Here is a 20,246-nt window from a genome sequence, read left to right on the forward strand (position 1 = left end):
CAGGAATCCAAGGTCACGGTCTACCAGTACTGACGTCACAGAGGAGGGTGGTGTTGGAGTCTTCAAGGGGAAAGTCTTCCCAATGGAGGGACGTGCAGGATGTCCTACAACCTTGATACTCTGGATCCTGTCGTTGGGCTTCAGCCAGGGTGTTGTAATCCAATCCCAGTTGAATGGCAGCCAACTTGTTTCTTGACAGGGCATCGGCAACGGGATTCATTTTCCCAAGGACGTATTGGAGGGTGCAAATGTATTCAGCCACGGCGGAGAGATGTCGGTGTTGACGGGCGGACCAGGCGTCAGACTGTCGAGTGAAGGCGTGCACCAGAGGCATGTGGTCTGTGCGAATGACGAAGGGCGTACATTCTAAGAAATGGCGAAAGTGACGGACAGCCAAGTGCACCGCCAGCAATTCTCGATCGAAGGTAGAATACCCCGATTCTGCCTTGGACAGTTTTCTGCTGAAGAAGGCCAATGGGCGGGGCGAGCCTTTGACCACCTGCTCGAGTACTGCACCAATAGCGACGTCGCTGGCATCAGTGGAGAGAAGGAGAGGGGCGTGTGGGATAGGAAAAGTGAGAGCCGCACCACTTGATAGGGCCTTTTTTGCATTGCAGAAGGCTGCTTCTTGAAGGGGACCCCACTTCAGGTCCTTCGGCTTGCCCTTGAAGGAGGCGTTGAGGGGAGCAAGAGTGGCGGCAATGGCTGGCAGAAAACGGCAATAATAGTTGATCATGCCCAAGAATTCCTGCAGAGCTTTGATGGTCGAGGGCACGGGGAAGTTCTGAACGGCTGCTACCTTCTCAGGGATGGGGTGGACACCTTCAGGAGTGATGCGGTGCCCTAAGAACAATACTTCGTTGGCGCCAAAGGTACACTTGTCGTACCGGACTACAAGGCCGTTTTGTTGCAGGCGGTCGAGCACGATGCGCAAGTGACGGAGGTGTTCCTCTTTTGAGGAGGAGAACACAAGTATGTCGTCCACGTAACATACACAGAAATGGAGGTCCCCTAAGATGCCATCCATGAGACGTTGAAACGTGGCCCCAGCATTACGAAGGCCAAAACAGGAGTATTTGAAGGTGTATGTACCAAACGGAGTGGTGATGGCAGTCTTAGGGATGTCTTCTGGGTTCATAGGCACCTGATAATACCCCTTCAGGAGATCGAGCGTAGAGAAAACCTTTGCTTTGTGCAGGTAGGAGGTCACGTCGGCAATGTTTGGGAGGGGGTAGTGATCCGGTTCTGTTTGCATGTTCAAGCGCCTGTAATCTCCGCACAGACGGAGGGAGCCGTCTTTCTTCAGAACGATGTGTAAGGATGACGACCATGGGCTGGAGGCCTTTTGGCAAAGGCCCATTTACTCCATTTCGGCGAACGTCTGTTTGGCGGCTGCCAATCGTTCCGGTGCCAGACGTCTGAATTTTGCGAAGACTGGGGGTCCCGTCGTCTTGATATGGTGATAAATACTGTGCTTGGCAAGAACCGTGGGCGTTTGGCGAAGTTCTGGACGGAAAACTTTCGGGTACGACGTGAGGAGGTTGGCGTAGGCATCCGTGGGTGCGCTAATGTGGAGAGCGAGGTTAGAGGGGGCGGGTTGAAGAGGTGTCGACAAGTACGAGTCTACGTTGACCAATTGTCAGTGGGCGACATCGACCAGAAGGTGGAAATGAGAGAGGAAATCCTCACCGGGAATTGGCATGGTGACGTCAGCAACGAGAGACTTCCAATTGAATTTACCGTTTCCGAACGATAATGTGAGGTTCTCGTAACCGTAGGTGGGTATCGCAGATCCGTTGGCAGCTACCAAGTGGACGTCGGCAGATGTAGACATACTACATCGTGTCTTGAAGAGTTTCCTTGGCAAAAGAGAACGACAAGCACCCGTGTCTACCAAAAATTGTACGCCCGTTCCTGCATCCTGTAAAAAGAAAAGATTAAAAACACGGGAGGCCACCGCCACGAGCGATGGCCTACTTACACGTTTTTTGGCCACTGGCAATCCTCAGCACGTTTCTTCGCAGTTGCCCCGAATCTGAAGTGGTAGTAGAAAAACTGCGGTGGATGGGAGGTAGTAAGTGGCTGTAGAAGTCGTTTGTTGGGGTGCGAGCGATTGGTGGGTGGTGGGCGGCTTTGTCTCTGCTTCGGCATGTCACGATGTGGGCGTGTATGTCCTACGGCATTCATGTCAGCTTCAGTTGACGTTGAATAGGCATCCTCTTCGTCAGGGGTGGAGGCATTGATGGAGGTTTTGCAGTGGCTGTCCATACGGGCGTCGGCTTTGGTCATCCAGTCTTTTATGGGTAAACTATCGACATCGGGTATGGCAGCGCGTATAGGTCCGGGTAAACGGCGTATCCAAAGGGCACGAAGTAGGTTCACCTCACGAGGAGAGCCGTCTGCGACAGGTTGAAGACGAGCGATACTGGTCATTTCCCTGAGGGCAAGCGAAGCCCTTTGGTCCCCCAACGGTTGTTGCGAGAGCTGAAAAAGCTTTGCTACACGGGCGGCTGGCGACGGCGAGTACTGCTGCAGAAGGTATGTTTTGAGGGCGTCATACGCTATTTGCGTGTCTCCTTGTACACAAAGCCAGTCGGATATTTCCGGGAAGGTGTCCTCGGGTATCGCCGCGAGAACATAATATGCTTTGGTGGTTGAGCGAGTCACGCCGTTGATGCGAAACTGGACTTCTGCGCGCTGAAACCAAGCAAATGCTTCTCTCCTGGCTAACGGTGAAAGTTTGAATGGGGCGGCCGCAGCGCCAACTGCTGTAGTAGAGTCCGCCATAGTACTAACGACGGAGGGACGAGGGAGGTGGGGGTGGAAGGCAGTGGAAGCGAGTCGACTTCCGGGGTCACCAATGTGACAGAGCCGAGAGAGGGTTGTGAACTCAAAGGCAGGAAGCAATCGACTGAGTTATATTATTGTAGAACACTCTCCTTATATACAAAACCTCAAGGCAACAGGACATAACAAGTTCCCAAGACAGACAATATTACAGAGGAAAAACCAGACATGAATTTTCATGTTCGTTTTAGTGCGAAGGAAGAGCGACGATACAAGCATAATATATACAAAAGGAGTTATTTACAATTGTGTGAAACACGTTTGGTACATATCCTTTGTCGACGGATAATGAGAAATTTGAACATGAGATTTTCTACTTTTTTATAAAAAGGTTCGGGAGCACACTTTACACAGCCTGATACTCTTCAAACGAGTACCTTGTTCTTGTAATCAGTCGAGTGGTACAGCTTACCCCTCGGAGCAAGTAAATGCAATGTTGCTCTGTCAATATGCTGAATTGTTAGGTTTTGTGGAAATCTCCATTGTGATGAAATTACACTCTCACCAATAGGCTTACAACATGTCACCCATCAGACTTAACACGCGTCACCTATAATAGAGTTCAGTGTTCGGCACAACAATTTATGACAGTCGTAGTACTCTTATAAAGGTCATTAATCTCACTGTATAAAACACATACTTATACATATTTTCATACAAGGTTTAGGACATTACTCCCCCCTCTCCCATGCTCCTCACTCCTGGAGGAAGTGCCCACTCACCCTCTCCAGTCTATGATATATGGAGAGCACTCCGACCCAAAATATGGCATGGCAGGTACTAGACAGAAATGCAACATAAAGTATATACATAGAAATCATGCACAAAAACCTGTACATCTTTCATAAAAAAAATGAAAAAAATAAAACGTGGCAAGTAAAAATATACAATATACGGTTTTTAAAATAGTTTCACCCATTTCTTCTTATGACCTCTGCAACTATAATATAGAATACCCAAAGTGAAAAAAAAAATATTAATATCGGTATTACACAACCTCACCATCACCTTATCTATAAACTCGAGATCATTTTCACTTATCAAAATTTTAGGGCAACAAAACCTAGTAATGAAAGAGCACAGCGCCTGGGCTAATGAATTTGCTGATTTATCCAACATTGCGTAAGTATGAGTGTAACGAGTAAATGCATCCATAAATACACATATATACTTATGTTGTGTTATACCAGTAGGATATGTTCCTACCTCAACCAAATACACCCTATCAAATTTGTTATGAATCACAGGCCACTTTCTGGCTTCCGGTACAGTATTTTTTTGTTCTTTGAAACAGTTACAACCATGACAACAATTTATAAAATTTTCTATAGATTTTTCCATTTCTCACCAAAAGAAGGATTCTTGTGCTCTCCTTAATGTTTCATCAATCTGTAAATGCCCTACATACGGACTTGCATGTACAATGTGGGTGGCTAAATTGAGGAAAGAGTGAGGAAGAACTACCCATGCACAAATTTCCCCACCCTTGTTCTCGTAAGCACAATATAAGATATCATTTTCTTTAAAAAAAATTCTCACGAGGCACTTTCAGAAATGACGGATAACTCTCCGATTCCCCTTTAATCACTGCTCGCACTCATTCCACCTATTCCTCTTGTTTCTGTCCCACTCGGACTTCCTTTATGTCCCAATCTCCCAATTCAATCACACCTGCATCATCAGGGCACTCCTTCCAGACACCCCTGGTCATTTCCTCGGGCACCCAAGGCATTCACGCTCACTATTCTCTCTCTCTCTCTCTCTCTCTCTCTCTCTCTCTCTCTCTCTCTCTCTCTCTCTCTCTCTCTCGTTGAACTAATTTTCTGATTGCTTCTCATGTGAATTCACATCCAGGTTTCTATTCTGATTGAGACCTTCAATATTTTGTGCTCGTTCTTCGCTCCTATTTTGTTCCCTAGTTGTTACTCCTATTACTGCACCTCTAGAGAGAGCATCAGCTACCTTGTTAGCTTTACCTTCTATGTAGTCAAACTCCTTTATGTTAAACTCTAAAAATCTTTCAATTCATCTCGTTTGTCTAGATGTCAAGTCACCTTTGTGAAATAAATCATGTAAGGGGCCATGATCACTTTGCAAGTCAATCGGCTGAATTAATGAAAAGAAGCGAGGCCTCTCTAGAAACCAAAGGATAGCCAATGCCGTTCGATAGAATATATTATAACTCTTTTTTGCCCATTTTAATGCCCTGATAGCAAAACAAATTGTTTGCTGTCTACCTTTATCCTCTCGTTGAGAAATTACACCACCAATAGCTACATTACTTGCATCGGTTGTCACTAAAAACGGGCGATGAAATCAAGGATATGCGAGTAACTCATTGCTAGTTAATGCAGCTTTCAAATGTTTAAAGGCATTTTCTTCCTCCACTCCCCAACTTATTACTTTTTGTTCCTTTAAAGCAGCTATGGGTCTCACTATCTATCCAAAACCTTTTATGAATTTACAATAATTTCCACACAGCCCAAGGAACCCAGCTTCTTCCTTAAGGGTACGTGGCATGGGGAAATCTCTAATAGCTTCTACTTTACTGGGGCAGGGTTGGATACCTTCTGGGGCTATTATATGACTTAAAACTTCGACCTGTTTACAGAAATATTTGCACTTTGACAAATTTATTTTTACACCATTTTAGCTCAATATTTCTAAAACTTTACAAATATTATTATGCTCTTCGGCATTTTCCTTTTAATTAAAATATGGTCTAAATAAAGAAGAACATTATGGCCAATTAAGGGAGACAACACTATCATAATCACTTTAGAAAAGTTATTTGGAGCGTTTTTAACATAGGAAGAAAGAAAATTAAGCTGAAATAGTTAATCGTTGGGTATAAATGTTATTTTACATTTATTTCCTTCCTGAATGTGTATTTGATAGCATCCAGATTTTAAATCGATAGTTGTCAAATATTTACTATCCCTGACCTTCACAAGTAATTCTTTGATCAAGGGCAATGGAAATGCATTATCCATAGTGACTGCATTCAACTTCCTATAATCAACACACAATCTTACTGAGCTATCATTTTTCCTAACAGCTAAATTTGGAGAAGCTCATGGGTATTCCCTCTCCTCAATAATCCCTTGTTCCTTTAATTTACTAATTTTCCTTCCTATATCTCCCTAGAAGTGAATGGGTACCTTATAAGGCCTTGACCTGATCCGCTCCGCCTGACCAGTTTTAATGCTGAAGGGAAATCAATCAATCCTCCCTGGTGTCTCGTCTCCAGTTGCAATTACAAAGGAAAAATTATTGACAATGTTACTAACTACAGGTTGATATTCTGGTGGATATAGTTTTTGCGATTGCATAATCAAATTCTGAGTGCGTTCGTCCACGTGGACCGGCATTGTGGCTCCCAAGATCCCATTATTAGTAATTTCACATAACTCCAATTCACAAACATAATTACTTCCTAACACAACTCTTTTATTTGACAAATTATTTCTTGTAATATCCGCTCTGTTCTCTTTTATTTCTGACAAGCCTTCTAGGACTACATGTGCCCATTTGTCATGGGGTTTAACTACGACTTTGGTTCCCTCTTGGAGAGGCTAACACGGGGTCACTGATATGCTCGTGAGTGTCTGGGTAGGCAATACTCTTTCAGGTACAGCTATTACCATACCTACTTGTCTCTCCATTCCCCCACATGCACTTACTCTCTCATGACTTTATATTGGCAAAATACACTCTCCTGCTTTTACTGTTATTCTATCTTTTTCCCCACAAATATATATTTGATTAACCTTTATAAAATCCAAACCAAATATAGCTTCAATTTTTGTAATTCCCAAGGTGGGCAATACAAAAAATCATGTGTAAACTTCACAGATCCGACCTTAAAGTTGATGATCGTTGTATGCTTTGCCTGTAGTTTATTTCCTCCTGGTGTGTCGAGGATGATGGATGATGCAGACTGTGGTGAGTTTAAGGAGATTCCTTGTTCAAGAAGCGAAACGCTGGCTCTTGTGTCGATCACCACTCTAATGGACTTATCTGGTAGGTTAATCCTGACTGCTAAAATTCTGAGCAGCCCATTGAGATCCCGACACGAACTAACAACTTCACTTGTAATACCGCCGCCCCATGCACCTTTCTCTAGTGCTGCGGGAGTGAGGTCGGGGTACCGATGGGGGCACCAATGCCCACTCGACTGTTTTTATTGTCATGCAGGGAGGGGGGACATCGATCTCTATCGTCTCCCCCTTCCTCTGTTTCCTTTTCCTCAGAAGTTGGGCAGGGTGTGTTGTGCGTGTTCCCCAACCAGTCCATCCTCTGCGAATTTTGCTGGGCACTCTTGAGATAGATGACTGTAGGCCTGACAAGTTTAAAAGCGGGAGGGAGGGGGGGGAACCTTAGGTGGGGTACTACACACGTTGGTGCCCGTCTCCCCCATACTGCCAACATCTGAAGGTTCTTCTCACCTGCTGACTTCATTCTCCCCTCTCCTGGTTTGAGGGTTGGTGAGTGCCTCTCGTGGCTGCCACCTTTCCGGAATCGGTGTAGTTATTCTCCGCCATTTTTTCTTTTGGTAAACTGTTTAGAATGTCTTGTAATGCCATCACTACATCTGTTAATCAGCAATTGTTATAGAAAAAATAACCACATAAATACTGGTTTACTAATCTATGAATATGTTTACAGGCAATTGCTTTTTTATCATCTGGAAGATTGGCACTCTGTGTAGCATGCAAATCACAATCTCGAAAAATATGAGTTGGAAAACTGTGAATTGACTTTCCCTCGCAAATTTTTGGCTTGTAATTTTTTTTTCATGTCCAATTATCTCGCATCGGGTAAGGCGCATTTCTCGATTAAGCGTTGTTTTATTTCAGAATAATTTCTTAAACTGTCTTGTGGCAAACATGTTACCTCCATTGCTGGATCATCTTTCAGAAACCTAATTACTTGAATTGCTTTTTCTCTTTCTGACCACCCATATGTGGCTACTCCAATTTCTCTTAAAAACACTTTGATCGATTAAAACCCTTTGTTAGTCCGTTGATCATCAAAAGGCCTAACATTTGCCTGGAGTTCTGGCAATTTTTGAACTACAACGTTTTGAGTATCTTCACTCGGCTGTGCATGTGTGCTATCACTCGTTTGTGACTGAACTTCATTTGACTAGGTCGGATATGCTTTGGTTGTGTACTGCTCTTCTTCTCGTTCAACTAATAATCTGTTTATTAACATGGCCTGGTTATCTAACCTATTTTCTGAGTCCTGCATTCATTGCTCTAGTCTATATTCTTCATCAACATAACTATAACCAACTGCTCCTTCGATTTCATCTGCCGCAGCAGCAGTGTCTACTATGTTAGTGCTCGCATATGAGGCATTTTGAACTTTTATTTTTCCGGCTTAAAGAACCACTTCACTCACAGCATGCACAAAAACACGTATTCTTTAACCTGGCACCAATTACGTCCCATGTCCACGGAGAATGAGACATCAGAACATGGGTTTTTTCACTTCATAATAGAATGGTTTGTGAATACACTCTGCACAGCCCAATACTTTTCAGACGAGTAATTTGTTCTTGTGATTGCTCAAGTAGTATTGCTTACCCCTCGGAACAAGTAAATGCAATGTTGCTTTGCCAATATGCTGAATTGTTAGATTTTGTGGAAATTTCCACTGTTATGGAATTATACTCTTACCAATAGGCTTGCAACAAAACACCTCCCAGACTTAACATACGTTACCTATAGTATTGTTCAGTGTTTGCGCTCAACAATATATGACAGTTACAGTACTCATTTGAGTACGTCAGATATGCTGTGGTTACGTACTGCTCCTCTTCTCGTTCAACTAATAATCTGTTTATTAACACGGCTCGGTTATCTAACCTATTTTCTGAGTCCTGCATTCATTGCTCTAGTCTATATTCTTCATCGACATAACTATAACCAACTGCTCCTTCGATTTCATCTCCCGCAGCACCAGTGTCTACTAGGTTAGTGCTTGCATATGAGTCATTTTGAACTTTAATTTTACCGGCTTAAAGAACAACTTCACTCACAGCATGCACAAACATATGTATTCTTTCACCTGACACCATTTACGTCCCATGTCCACGGATAATGAGACATCGGAACATGTTTTTTTCACTTTATAATAATTTGGTTCGTGAATTCACTTTACACAGCCCAATACTCTTCAGACGGGTACCTTGTTCTTGTGATCGCTCAAGTAGTATTTCTTACCCCTCGGAAGAAGTAAATGCAATGTTGCTTTGCCAATATGCTGAATTGTTAGATTTTGTGGAAAACTCCAATGTGATGGAATTATACTCTCACCAATAGGCTTACAACTAAACACCTATCAGATTTAACACACGTCATCTATAGTATTGTTCAGTGTTTGCGCTCAACAATTTATGATAGTTACAGTACTCTCAAAAAGGTCATATTATATCATCACTGTATATATATATATATATATATATATATATATATATATATTATATATATATATATATATCTATATATATATATATATATATATATATATATATATATATATATATATATATATATATATATATATATATATATACAGAGAGAGAGAGAGAGAGAGAGAGAGAGAGAGAGAGAGAGAGAGAGAGAGAGAGAGAGAGTGTGTGTTTGTGTGTAGATTGTCAATATTCTATATGAATGTTTGTATAGCTTAAGCAATGACATTGAATAAAAAATCCAATCCTAATCTACAATAATCTATAAAATTCTTTAAAAAATCCCATTGGCTAAAATGCGTTGGGTCAAAATGTTCTTCCCCGAGAAACACTGGCGAGCATTGAGGCGTATTTTCGCATTTGCAATTCAAATTAAACCGTGAGGCCCAACTAAGTTCTCTCCCTTTGTTTATAGGAAATCTCTCTCCCCTCTGGGATCTCTATACCTTTGTTTATATGAAGTTTCACTCTCTCCTCTTGAGTTTTCTCCCCTTGTTTATAGGAAGTCTCTCTCTCTTTCTCCTCTTGAGTTCTCTCCCTTTGTTTATAGGAAGTCTCTCTCCCCTCTGAGATCTCTCCCTTTGTTTATATGAAACCTCTATTCCCTCTCTACTACCATATCAATATAGGGCATTGCACAGCCACATAAACAACAAATTTACTACAAACGTTTTTTATTGATATTCGTGCTCATATATCCTCAATTTTGTCTAAATTGTTAGGATGGACAGTTATGATAGTCTAACACAATGGATACTACACACATCCCTAATTATTATTATTATTATTATTATTATTATTATTATTATTATTATTATTATTGTTGTTGTTGTTGTTGTTGTTGTTGTTGTTATTATTATTACTATTATCATCATGGAAATAAGTAAACTACAAGATAAGTAATGAACCTTACCCCTCCCACTCTCTCTCTCTCTCTCTCTCTCTCTCTCTCTCTCTCTCTCTCTCTCTCTCTCTCTCTCTCTCTCTCTCTTTAATTACACAACACACTGTCAAATATAAAAATACATTATACATTATTATTATTATTATTATTATTATTATTATTATTATTATTATTATTATTATTATTATTACTGACCAAGCTACAGCCCTAGTTGGAAAAGCAAGATGCTATAAGCCCAAGGGCTCCAACAGGGAAACATAGTCTATTGAGGAAAGGAAATAAGGAAATAAATAAATGATGAGAATAAATTAACAATATATCATTCTAAGGACAGTAACAGCGTCAAAACAAATATGTCGTATATAAACTATTAACAACGTCAAAAACAGATATGTCATATATAAACAATAAAAAGACTCATGTCAGCCTGGTAAACATAAAAACATTTGCTCCAACTTTGAACTTTTGAAGTTCTACTGATTCAACTACCCGATTAGGAAGATCATTCCACAACTTGGTAACAGCTGGAATAAAAATTCTAGAATACTGTGTAGTGTTGAGCCTCATGATGAAGAAGGCCTGGCAATTAGAATTAACGGCCTTCCTAGTATTACGAACAGGATAGAATCATCCAGGGAGATCTGAATGTAAAGGATGGTCAGAGTTATGAAAAATCTTATGCAACATGCATAATTAACTAATTGAATGACAGTGCTAAAGATTAATATCTAGATCAGGAATAAGAAATTTAATAGACCGTAAGTTTCTGTCCAACAAATTAAGATGAGAATCAGCAGCTGAACACCAGACAGGAGAACAATACTCAAAACAAGGTTGAAAGAAAGAATTAAAATACTTCTTCAAAATAGATTGATCACCGAAAATCTTGTAAGACTTTCTCAATAAGCCAATTTTTTTGTGCAATAGAAGAAGACACAAACCTAATGTGTTTCTCAAAAGTAAATTTGTTGTCGAGAATCACACCTAAAATTTTAAAAGCCTTACAAATTTAAAGAAACATTATCAATACTAAGATCTGGATGTTGAGGAGCCACCGTCCTTGACCTACTTAAAATCATACTTTGAGTTTTGCTAGGATTCAACTTCATACCCCATAATTTGCACCATGCACTAATTGTAGCTAAATCTCTATTAAGGGATTAACCAACCCCAGATCTACATTCAGGGGATGGAATTGATGCAAAGAGAGTAGCATCATCTGCATATGCAACAAGCTTATTTTCTAGGCCAAACCCCATGTCATGTGTATATAGTATGAAAAGAAATGGGCCAGGAACACTACCCTGTGGAACACCAGATATCACATTCGAGATTTATTACTTAAAAAATCAATAATAATGTTAAGAAACGACCCACCCACTCCCAACTGTTTCAGTTTGAAAACAAGAGCCTCATGATTAACACGGTCAAAGGCAGCACTAAAATCAAGGCTAATCATATGAACATCCTGCCCACAATCAAGGGATTTCTGTACAGCATTGGAGATTGTTAGAAGGGCATCACATACTCCAAGGCCTTTACGAAAACCAAATTGCAAACTAGGGAGTAGGTGATTACCTTCAGCAAACCTATTAAGACGTTTTGCCAGAAGGCGTTCAAAAACTTTAGATAATATGGGAGTTATGGAAACTGGGCGGTAATCAGTGGGACTTGAGCTACCACAAACACATTTACATAAAGGAGTAACATTACTAATTCTCCAACAAGTGCTAAAAGCTCCTCTTCTTGCTAACTTGAACAAAATAACAGATAACTTTGGAGCTAAGAAATTTGCTGTCTTTATAAAACAACAAAGGAAAAATACCATTTGGGTCTACACCTCCATAAGCATCAAGGTCCATCAACAGAGCTTTAATCTCACGAGATCGAAACGCTAAACTAGTTATTTTAGCCTCAGGAAAACAGGAATGAGAAAGTTCATGTTTTTCATTACTCTGTTTACTGTCAAAAGTATCAGCCAAAAGGGTTGCCTTTTCCTTTGGACAGTGAGTGACTGAGACATCCGGTTTAAGTAAAAGAGGAACTGTTGCATCTACACCAAAGAGTGCAGATTTAAGGGTAGACCACCATTTAAAGTTCCTGGGTTGTACCAAAAAGGGTTTCTTGATTTGGCCACATTATAACTGAAATTCTCATTTGCCAACAATGAGTTGAGTGGCTTTTGTTAATGAGCTCCACTATGATGTTGAACATCACTCCAACTCTATTACCTAAGAAATGTTGTGGAAAATTATATTTATGATCTTTGATTGTAAGTATCATACGTGTATGGTCGTTTTCTGCACCTTTTTTTCGATTGCTCATATAATGGTGTGATTAGATAGATTGAGCAATTTGCATAACTATTCTACGATTAGAAGATGTCAGTAAAATTCTTAAATAATTACTATATCTTTTGGAAATAATGGATAAAGGTATGTACGCACAAGAATCCATTGATTTCATTTTAATTGTCATCGCTGACAAGGAATAGATCATCCTCATTATTGTAGTCCTTGTAACTTTCTCCTTTTAACTCTCTCTCTCTCTCTCTCTCTCTCTCTCTCTCTCTCTCTCTCTCTCTCTCTCTCTCTCTCTCTCCAAGTACGAAATATATTTAGGTAGACCCGACTGATAGACTCAAATTCGATATCAAATGAGGAAGTGAAAATAGCCTGTCTCCTTAAGTAGACCTTTATTGAATTTAGCGAATTTAAAAAGTTTGTCATTGACTGTTGTCGCATGCAACTGGATGGAAGAGAGTAGGGGAGAGAATGATATCATTTTCTCCCCTACTCTCTTCCATCCAGATGCATGCGACAACAGTCAATGACAAACTTTGTAAATTTGCTAAATGCAATAAAGGTATACTTTCTGGCTTCCGGTGCAGTGTTTTTATGTTCATTGAAACAGTTAAAAGTATGAGAACCTTTCATAAAATTCTCTATAAATTTTTTCATTCCTAACCAAAAGAAGGATTCACGTGCTCTTCTTACTGTTCTGTCAATCCCTAAACGCCCTGCATACGGACTCGCATGTACAGTGTGGATGGCTCGATTATTTAAAGAGGGAGGAAAAACTACCCATGCACAAAGTTCCCCTTCCATCTTCTCGTATGCACAATATAAGATATCATTTTCTATGAAAAAATTCTCACGAGGCACATTCAGAAATGACGGATAACTCTCCGATTCCTCTTTAATCACTGCTCCAAGTCTTTCCATCCATTTCTCTTTTTTCTGTCCCTCTCGGACTTCTCTCATGTCCCAACCTCCCAAATCAATCACACCCACATCATCAGGACATTTAATGTCCTCGGCCACCCACATATATTCACCATCTCTCTCTCCCTAGTACCTGTAACTCTCTCTCTCTCTCTCTCTCTCTCTCTCTCTCTCTCTCTCTCTCTCTCTCTCTCTCTCTCACCGCTCCTGTATTCCGATTGCTCCTCGGGAGTATTCACACCCCGTTCTCTATTTTCTCTATTTTGATGGGGGTCTTCAATATTTTGGATATGTTCTTCGTTCCTCTTTTGTGCCCTAGTTGTTACTCCTATTATTGCACCTCTAGAGAGAGCATCAGCTACCTTGTTAACTTTACCTTCTATGTGGCGAAAACCCTTTATATTTAACTCTATCAATCCTTCTCGCTTGTCGAGAGGTCAAATCTCCTTTGTAAAAGAGGTCACGTAAGGGGCGATGATCCCTTTGCAACTCATTGACTGACCTAATAAAAAGAACCGATGCCTCTCTAGAACCCAAAGGATAGCCTAAGCCTCTTGATCAAAGATACTATAATTATTTTCTGCCCCTTTTAATGCCATGGAAGCAAAACAAATTGGTCACTCTCTACCTTTATCAACTCATGGAGAAACTACGCCACCTTTAGTGAAGATACTCGCATCTGTTGTCACTAACAACTGGCACGCAAATCTAGGATATGCGAGTAAGTCATTGCTAGTTAAGGCAGCTTTCAAATGGTTAAAGGCCCTTTCTTCTTCCACTCCCCAATTTATTACTTTTTGTTTCCTTAAAGCATCTATGGGTGTTGCTATCTCTCCTAGAACTCTTATGAATTTATGGTAATACCCAGCGAGCCCAAGGAACCCATATATTTCCAATAGCTGGCACTTTACTGAGGCAGGGTTGGATACCTTCTGGGGTTATTATGTGACCTAAAAATTCGACCTGTTTACAGAAATATTTGCACTTTGACAAATTTATTTTCATACCATTACACCGCAATGCTTCTAAAACTTTACAAATATCATCATTATGTTTTTCGGCCATTTCCCCCTGTAATTATGATATTGTCTAAATAAACAAGAACATTATTGCCAGTTAAGGAAAACAAAACCGCCATCAATATACTAGAGAAATGACTTGGAGAAGTTTTAGCACTGAAAGGAAAAAAATTAAACTGAAATAGTTGATCGTTAGCTATAAATGCCGTTTTACGTTTTCTGTCTTCCTGAATAGGTATTTGATAGTATCCCGATTTTAAATCTACAGTTGTAAAATATTTACTATCCCGTATCTTCATAAGTAATTCTTTGATCGAGGGCAATGGAAATGCATTACCCTTAGTGACTGCATTCAACTTCCTATAATCAACACATAATCTTACTGAGCCGTCCTTTTTTGCTAACAGCTACAATTGCTCTCCTCGATTATCCCTTGTTCCCTTAATTTACTAATTACCCTTTCTATCTCTCCCTGGAAAGGAATGGGTACCTTATAAGGCCTTGACCTGATCGGCTCCACCTGCCCAGTTTCAATGCTAAAGGGAAATCGATCATTCCTCCCGGATAGCTCATCTCCAATTGCAAATATATCCCAATAATTATTGACAATGTCACTAACTACAGGTTGTTACTCTGATGGATATAGTTTTCGCGCTTGCAAAATCAAATTCTGAGTGCGTTCGTCTGTGCGGGCTGGAGTTGTGGCTCCCAACATCTCCTTATTAGCCATTCCATATAACACTAATTCACACACAGAATCACTTCCTAACACAACTCTTTTTTATGACAAATTAGCTATAGTTATATGAGCTCTGCTCTCATTTATTTCCGATAAGCTTTCTAAGATTACACGACCGCAATTGTCCTGGGGTTTAACAACAACCTTGGTTCCTTCCGGAAGAGGCCAACACGGGGTCACTGATATTCTCGTAAGTGTCTGGGGAGACAACACTTTCCCTCTCTCAGGTACAGCTTTAACCTTACTTAGATGTCTATCCATGCCAGCACAAGCACTTACTCTCTCTTGACTTTCTATCGGCAAAATGCACCCTACTGCTTTTACTGTTATTGTATCTTTTCCCCAAAAAAATGCATATTTGATTATTAGATATGAAATCAATTCCTAAGATAGCCTCGATTCCTGGAATTCCTAAGTTGGGCAAGACAAAAAAAATAATGTGTAAAGTTCACAGATCCCACCTTAAATTGACGATCGTTGTATGGTTTATATGTAATTGATTTCCTCCTGGCGTGTCGAGAACGATGGATGCCGCTGACTGTAGTGGCTTTAAGGAGTATCTTTTTTTCAATCAGTGAAACACTGCCTCCTGTGTCGATCAGCGCTCGAATAGATTTATCTGGCAGGTCAATCCTAGGTGCTAACATTCCTTGCCGGCCATTCCGATATATGGGGCACTTGCCAATGACCTCGGCTGCAATGCCGCTGCTCCCAAGTGCTGCAGGAAGGTCCTAGTCCTTGATCGACTACATCCATTGTCACCGCTTCCTTGGCTGCCGCTTCTGATTTCCCTCGTCTCCCCCTTGGGTGGGGCACTCCACTCGTCGGTGCCCCTCTCCCCCACACTTTCAGCTTCTGAAGATTTTTCTTAACGGCAGACTGCGTTCTACCCTCTCCCGCTTTTGGGGTTTGTAAGTGCCTCTCAGGACTGCCAACTTCTCGGAATCCTGCCAGCTATTCCCAGTCATTTTTTCTTCTGGCGAACTTCCTCGAATGTTTTGTATTGTGCTCATTACGTCTGCTAACAAGCAATTGTCATCGAACAAAGAACCAAATAAATACGGGTTTACTGATCTCTGAATATGTTTATGGGCAATTGCTTTTTTATCACCTTCTGGGAGATTGACGCTCTAGGTAGCAAAAGAATCGCAGTCCCAAAAAATATGAGTTGCAAAACTACGAACGGATTCACCTTCCCCGATTTTGGGTTTGTAATTTTCTTTTTTGTCCCCCTTTCTCGCTTCAGGTAAGGCATACCTCTCACTTAAACGTCGTTTTATTTCAGTAAAACTTCTTAAACTGTCTTTAGGCGAAAACATTACCTCCATTGCCGGAGCATCTTTCAGCAAGGAAATTACGTGAATAGCTTTTTCTTTTTTCAACCACCCATATGTGTCTACTTAAATGCCTCTCAAAAATACTATAATTGATTGAAAACCTTCAGTAGGCCGCTGATCATCAAAAGGGCTAACACTTGCCTGGAGTTCTGGCAACTTTCGAACTACGATATTTTTTATCACTCGGCTGTGCATATGTGCTTTTACTTGCGTGCGTTTGGACTCCGTGTATATATATATATATATATATACAGTATATATATATATATATATATATATACTGTATATATATATATATATATATTATATATATATATATATATATATGCCTGCATGTATACATGAATACATGCAAGCACTGTAGCCCTTTTATAGAGCCTAAATTTTAACAAGCATTTATAATTGTATCAGAGCATAGTGAAAAATTGTTCGCAAAAGTGTCGGTTGTTCGATCCTAGCCTAATCCCAATAGCAATCCCTATGTGTGTGATATCATAGGCTTTATGTCAAGATTAGTCATGGCACTAGATGGCTTCCTAATAACCAATGAACTTCTGAGAACGGAGAGTTGACGTGGCTTGTCACAAGATAGAATTTTGTAAAGTCTAATTACCTTGAAGTTCCAATAATAACTTGAAATGTATTGGAAATTATTATATTCTCTCTCTCTCTCTCTCTCTCTCTCTCTCTCTCTCTCTCTCTCTCTCTCTCTCTCTCTCTCTTTATATATATATATATATATATATATATTAATAAACTAACATTAGTTAGCTAATGAAAAACATGAATGACAAAATAGAATACCTTCATTTTGAATAGTTGCACATATTTATTTCTCTATATTATAGGCATCAATAATTTTACATAAACATAATATATCCTGTATAATTCAAATAAGGACTATAACGAACAGACTGATGTAATAGATGAGCAGCGGGATGCGCTGCTCATCCAGGACAAATCCGATATAATATTTCTCTTTTGCCTTAACTTCAATTTAATAAACTTATGTTAATTGACAAAAGAATAAAATATTGACAAAATAAAATATCTTTATCATTTTAGATAGTTGCACATGATAGTGAGTTATTTAAAAAATCAAGCTAATTAGTAGAGTTTTTAACAGATAAAAAATCATCAGTAAAATTAATAGGAACTTGCCTGTGTACATAATGTTAAAGAAGAAGAATACTGTACCGGTTTTCTATTTATCTGCTTTTTGTACCATATTAGGATGAAACCCTGCTGAGATAGCTTTGTAGCACTTAAGGTCTGAAACTTTTTGCTGAGTAAATATTCCTAGGTAAACCTACTAAAGCAATATTCATTTAATATATTAGTGATAGCTTGGCTAGACAGAGCACCATATGGGTTGTTTAAATACATAAAAAAATATGTTTGATCTAAAAGCCTTTAGAAATTGCCTTCGAAGCAACTTATTTCTCGTCTTCGGAATAAAATGAAAAAAAAAATAAAGTTCAGCGCTTACTTCTTTTCTTATTATGTTCGTTTTGAAAAGGAACGTTGTCGTATTATCGTCAGTTTTCGGGAAGTTTAAAGTTTTAAAGTTTTGAAAGTGTTAAATGTTTAAGTTAGAGGAAGATTAACATTAACGCTTATATTCACATTTTTCTCACGCATATATTTGTTTGTTAACTTTTGTATCAGTCTACTGTTCTTGAAATATTTTAATCTAATTGTTCATTATTTCTCACATAGTTACTTATTTCCTTTCCTTACTGGCTTATTTTTCCTGTTGTAGCCCTTGGGGTTATAGCAACCTGTTTTTCCAACCATGTTTGTAACTTAGCTTATGTTGATAATAATAATAATAATAATAATAATAATAATAATAATAATAATAATAATAATAATAATAATAATACTTTTTGTATTTTGTTTTTATCCTGTCAGTTATGTTTTTTTTTTTTATAACTTGTTACAAAGCAGTACTTTATAAATTGGCTATTATGATAACAATAACTATATGAAATATATTAATTTTCATTTAAATATATATAGAATCAGACATAGAGACGTTGCAAAGGTTGGTTGCTCGTTGGCATTTACAAAATATTATTAACAGCGAATATCTTTAATAGCAGAGAGATACTTCTAATGATTTCACCTCCTTGACATGTAATATTATTAAGCAGAGAAGCATACATTTCATACATTTGAATATTTATTGATGTTTATCTGAAGCAACATGCAGATGATAACACCTTTGAAATGTTGCCAATCATTAATATGAGCAACATCAATCTCATTAGACGCCTCTGTAATGTACCACCGTGTCTCATAAACTCTCATACACTGTAATGCTATTGCTTCTTTAATCTATCGTTCTCTCCCGCACTCATGATTGAAAAAACTGTTTAAGCTTGCTATCGTATGTCTCACATTGTTTTTGTTTTTGTGACATTTTTGCCCTCACCGGTTCGTATATAAATTCGTTATATGTTGAATAAAATTCACTTGCATTCACCTCTCCTCTCTATTAGTACCTCACAGCTCACATTGCCAAAGTAAAGGGGTCTACTGTCAGTTTCTCACCAAGACTATCATTACTCATCCTGCAAAGATCACCTTGAAAAAAATAAAATTTCTAAAGAGATACTTTCTGCACTGACACTAAACGTTTTTAAATGTAACTGATACTGCCTTTTTAGGCGTGAAAAAACATTACATACAATAAAGTTCTTGTTGTGATCATAGATGAAACAACATGATAGTCGAGAATGAGCAACGTCGTCACCGTAAAAAGAACCCCCGCCCCTCTCTCTCTCTCTCTCTCTCTCTCTCTCTCTCTCTCTCTCTCGGTATATATATATATATATATATATATATATATACATATATAAAACATTTCATCAGTCCCTCGAACGATCTATTTTTACCTCTATTCAGCTTCACTCTCTCTCTCTCTCTCTCTCTCTCTCTCTCTCTCTCTCTCTCTCTCGCTTGTCCATAGCACCCTGTCAATTTTTTATGTTCTGCGCTCAATAACCGACAGGGTGTGACCTGTATACCATTAGCTATTCCCAGATGGGGACATTCTCTCTCTCTCTCTCTCTCTCTCTCTCTCTCTCTCTCTCTCTCTCTCATTTCAGTAAAAGCAGCCTATTCCTTGTCAAAAATTGACTCCCTAAAACTATTTTTAGATCAAACCTTCTTTTCTGTAATCCCTGGATGCCTTCTTTTCTATATTTTGAATTATGCAAAAATTACATGATAGTTCAGGGTGATCTGGTATTTATAAATCTTGAATCCAGGTTCATTTCCTAGTTTAAAATATTAAATCCTGGATCTTCTGATATATATATACATCTTAAATCCAGGTTCATCTGGTATTTATAAATCTTTAAACCAGGGTCATCTAGTATTTATAAATCTTAAATCCAAGGTCATCTGGTATTTATAAATCTTAAATCCAGGGTACTCTGGTGTTCATTTATTTTCTTACCATGCATGTCATATGTCCATAGAGTAAAACCAATCTCACTAAACTGATATAAAGTCTGATTTTTATATGTAATTTCAGGCGATTTGAATTCCAGATTTTACTCAACCTATCCATTGTCTGATTTGTTTTTTTAATCTTTCACTAAAGTCGAAATCTAAATACCTGTATTGGAGATCATAGTTCCTAAATACTGAAATGATTCTCCCTCATTAATCGGTTTTCCTTCCAAGGA

This window comes from Palaemon carinicauda, chromosome 10 (genome assembly GCF_036898095.1).
Source record: "Palaemon carinicauda isolate YSFRI2023 chromosome 10, ASM3689809v2, whole genome shotgun sequence".
Classification (NCBI taxonomy): Eukaryota; Metazoa; Arthropoda; class Malacostraca; order Decapoda; family Palaemonidae; genus Palaemon; species Palaemon carinicauda.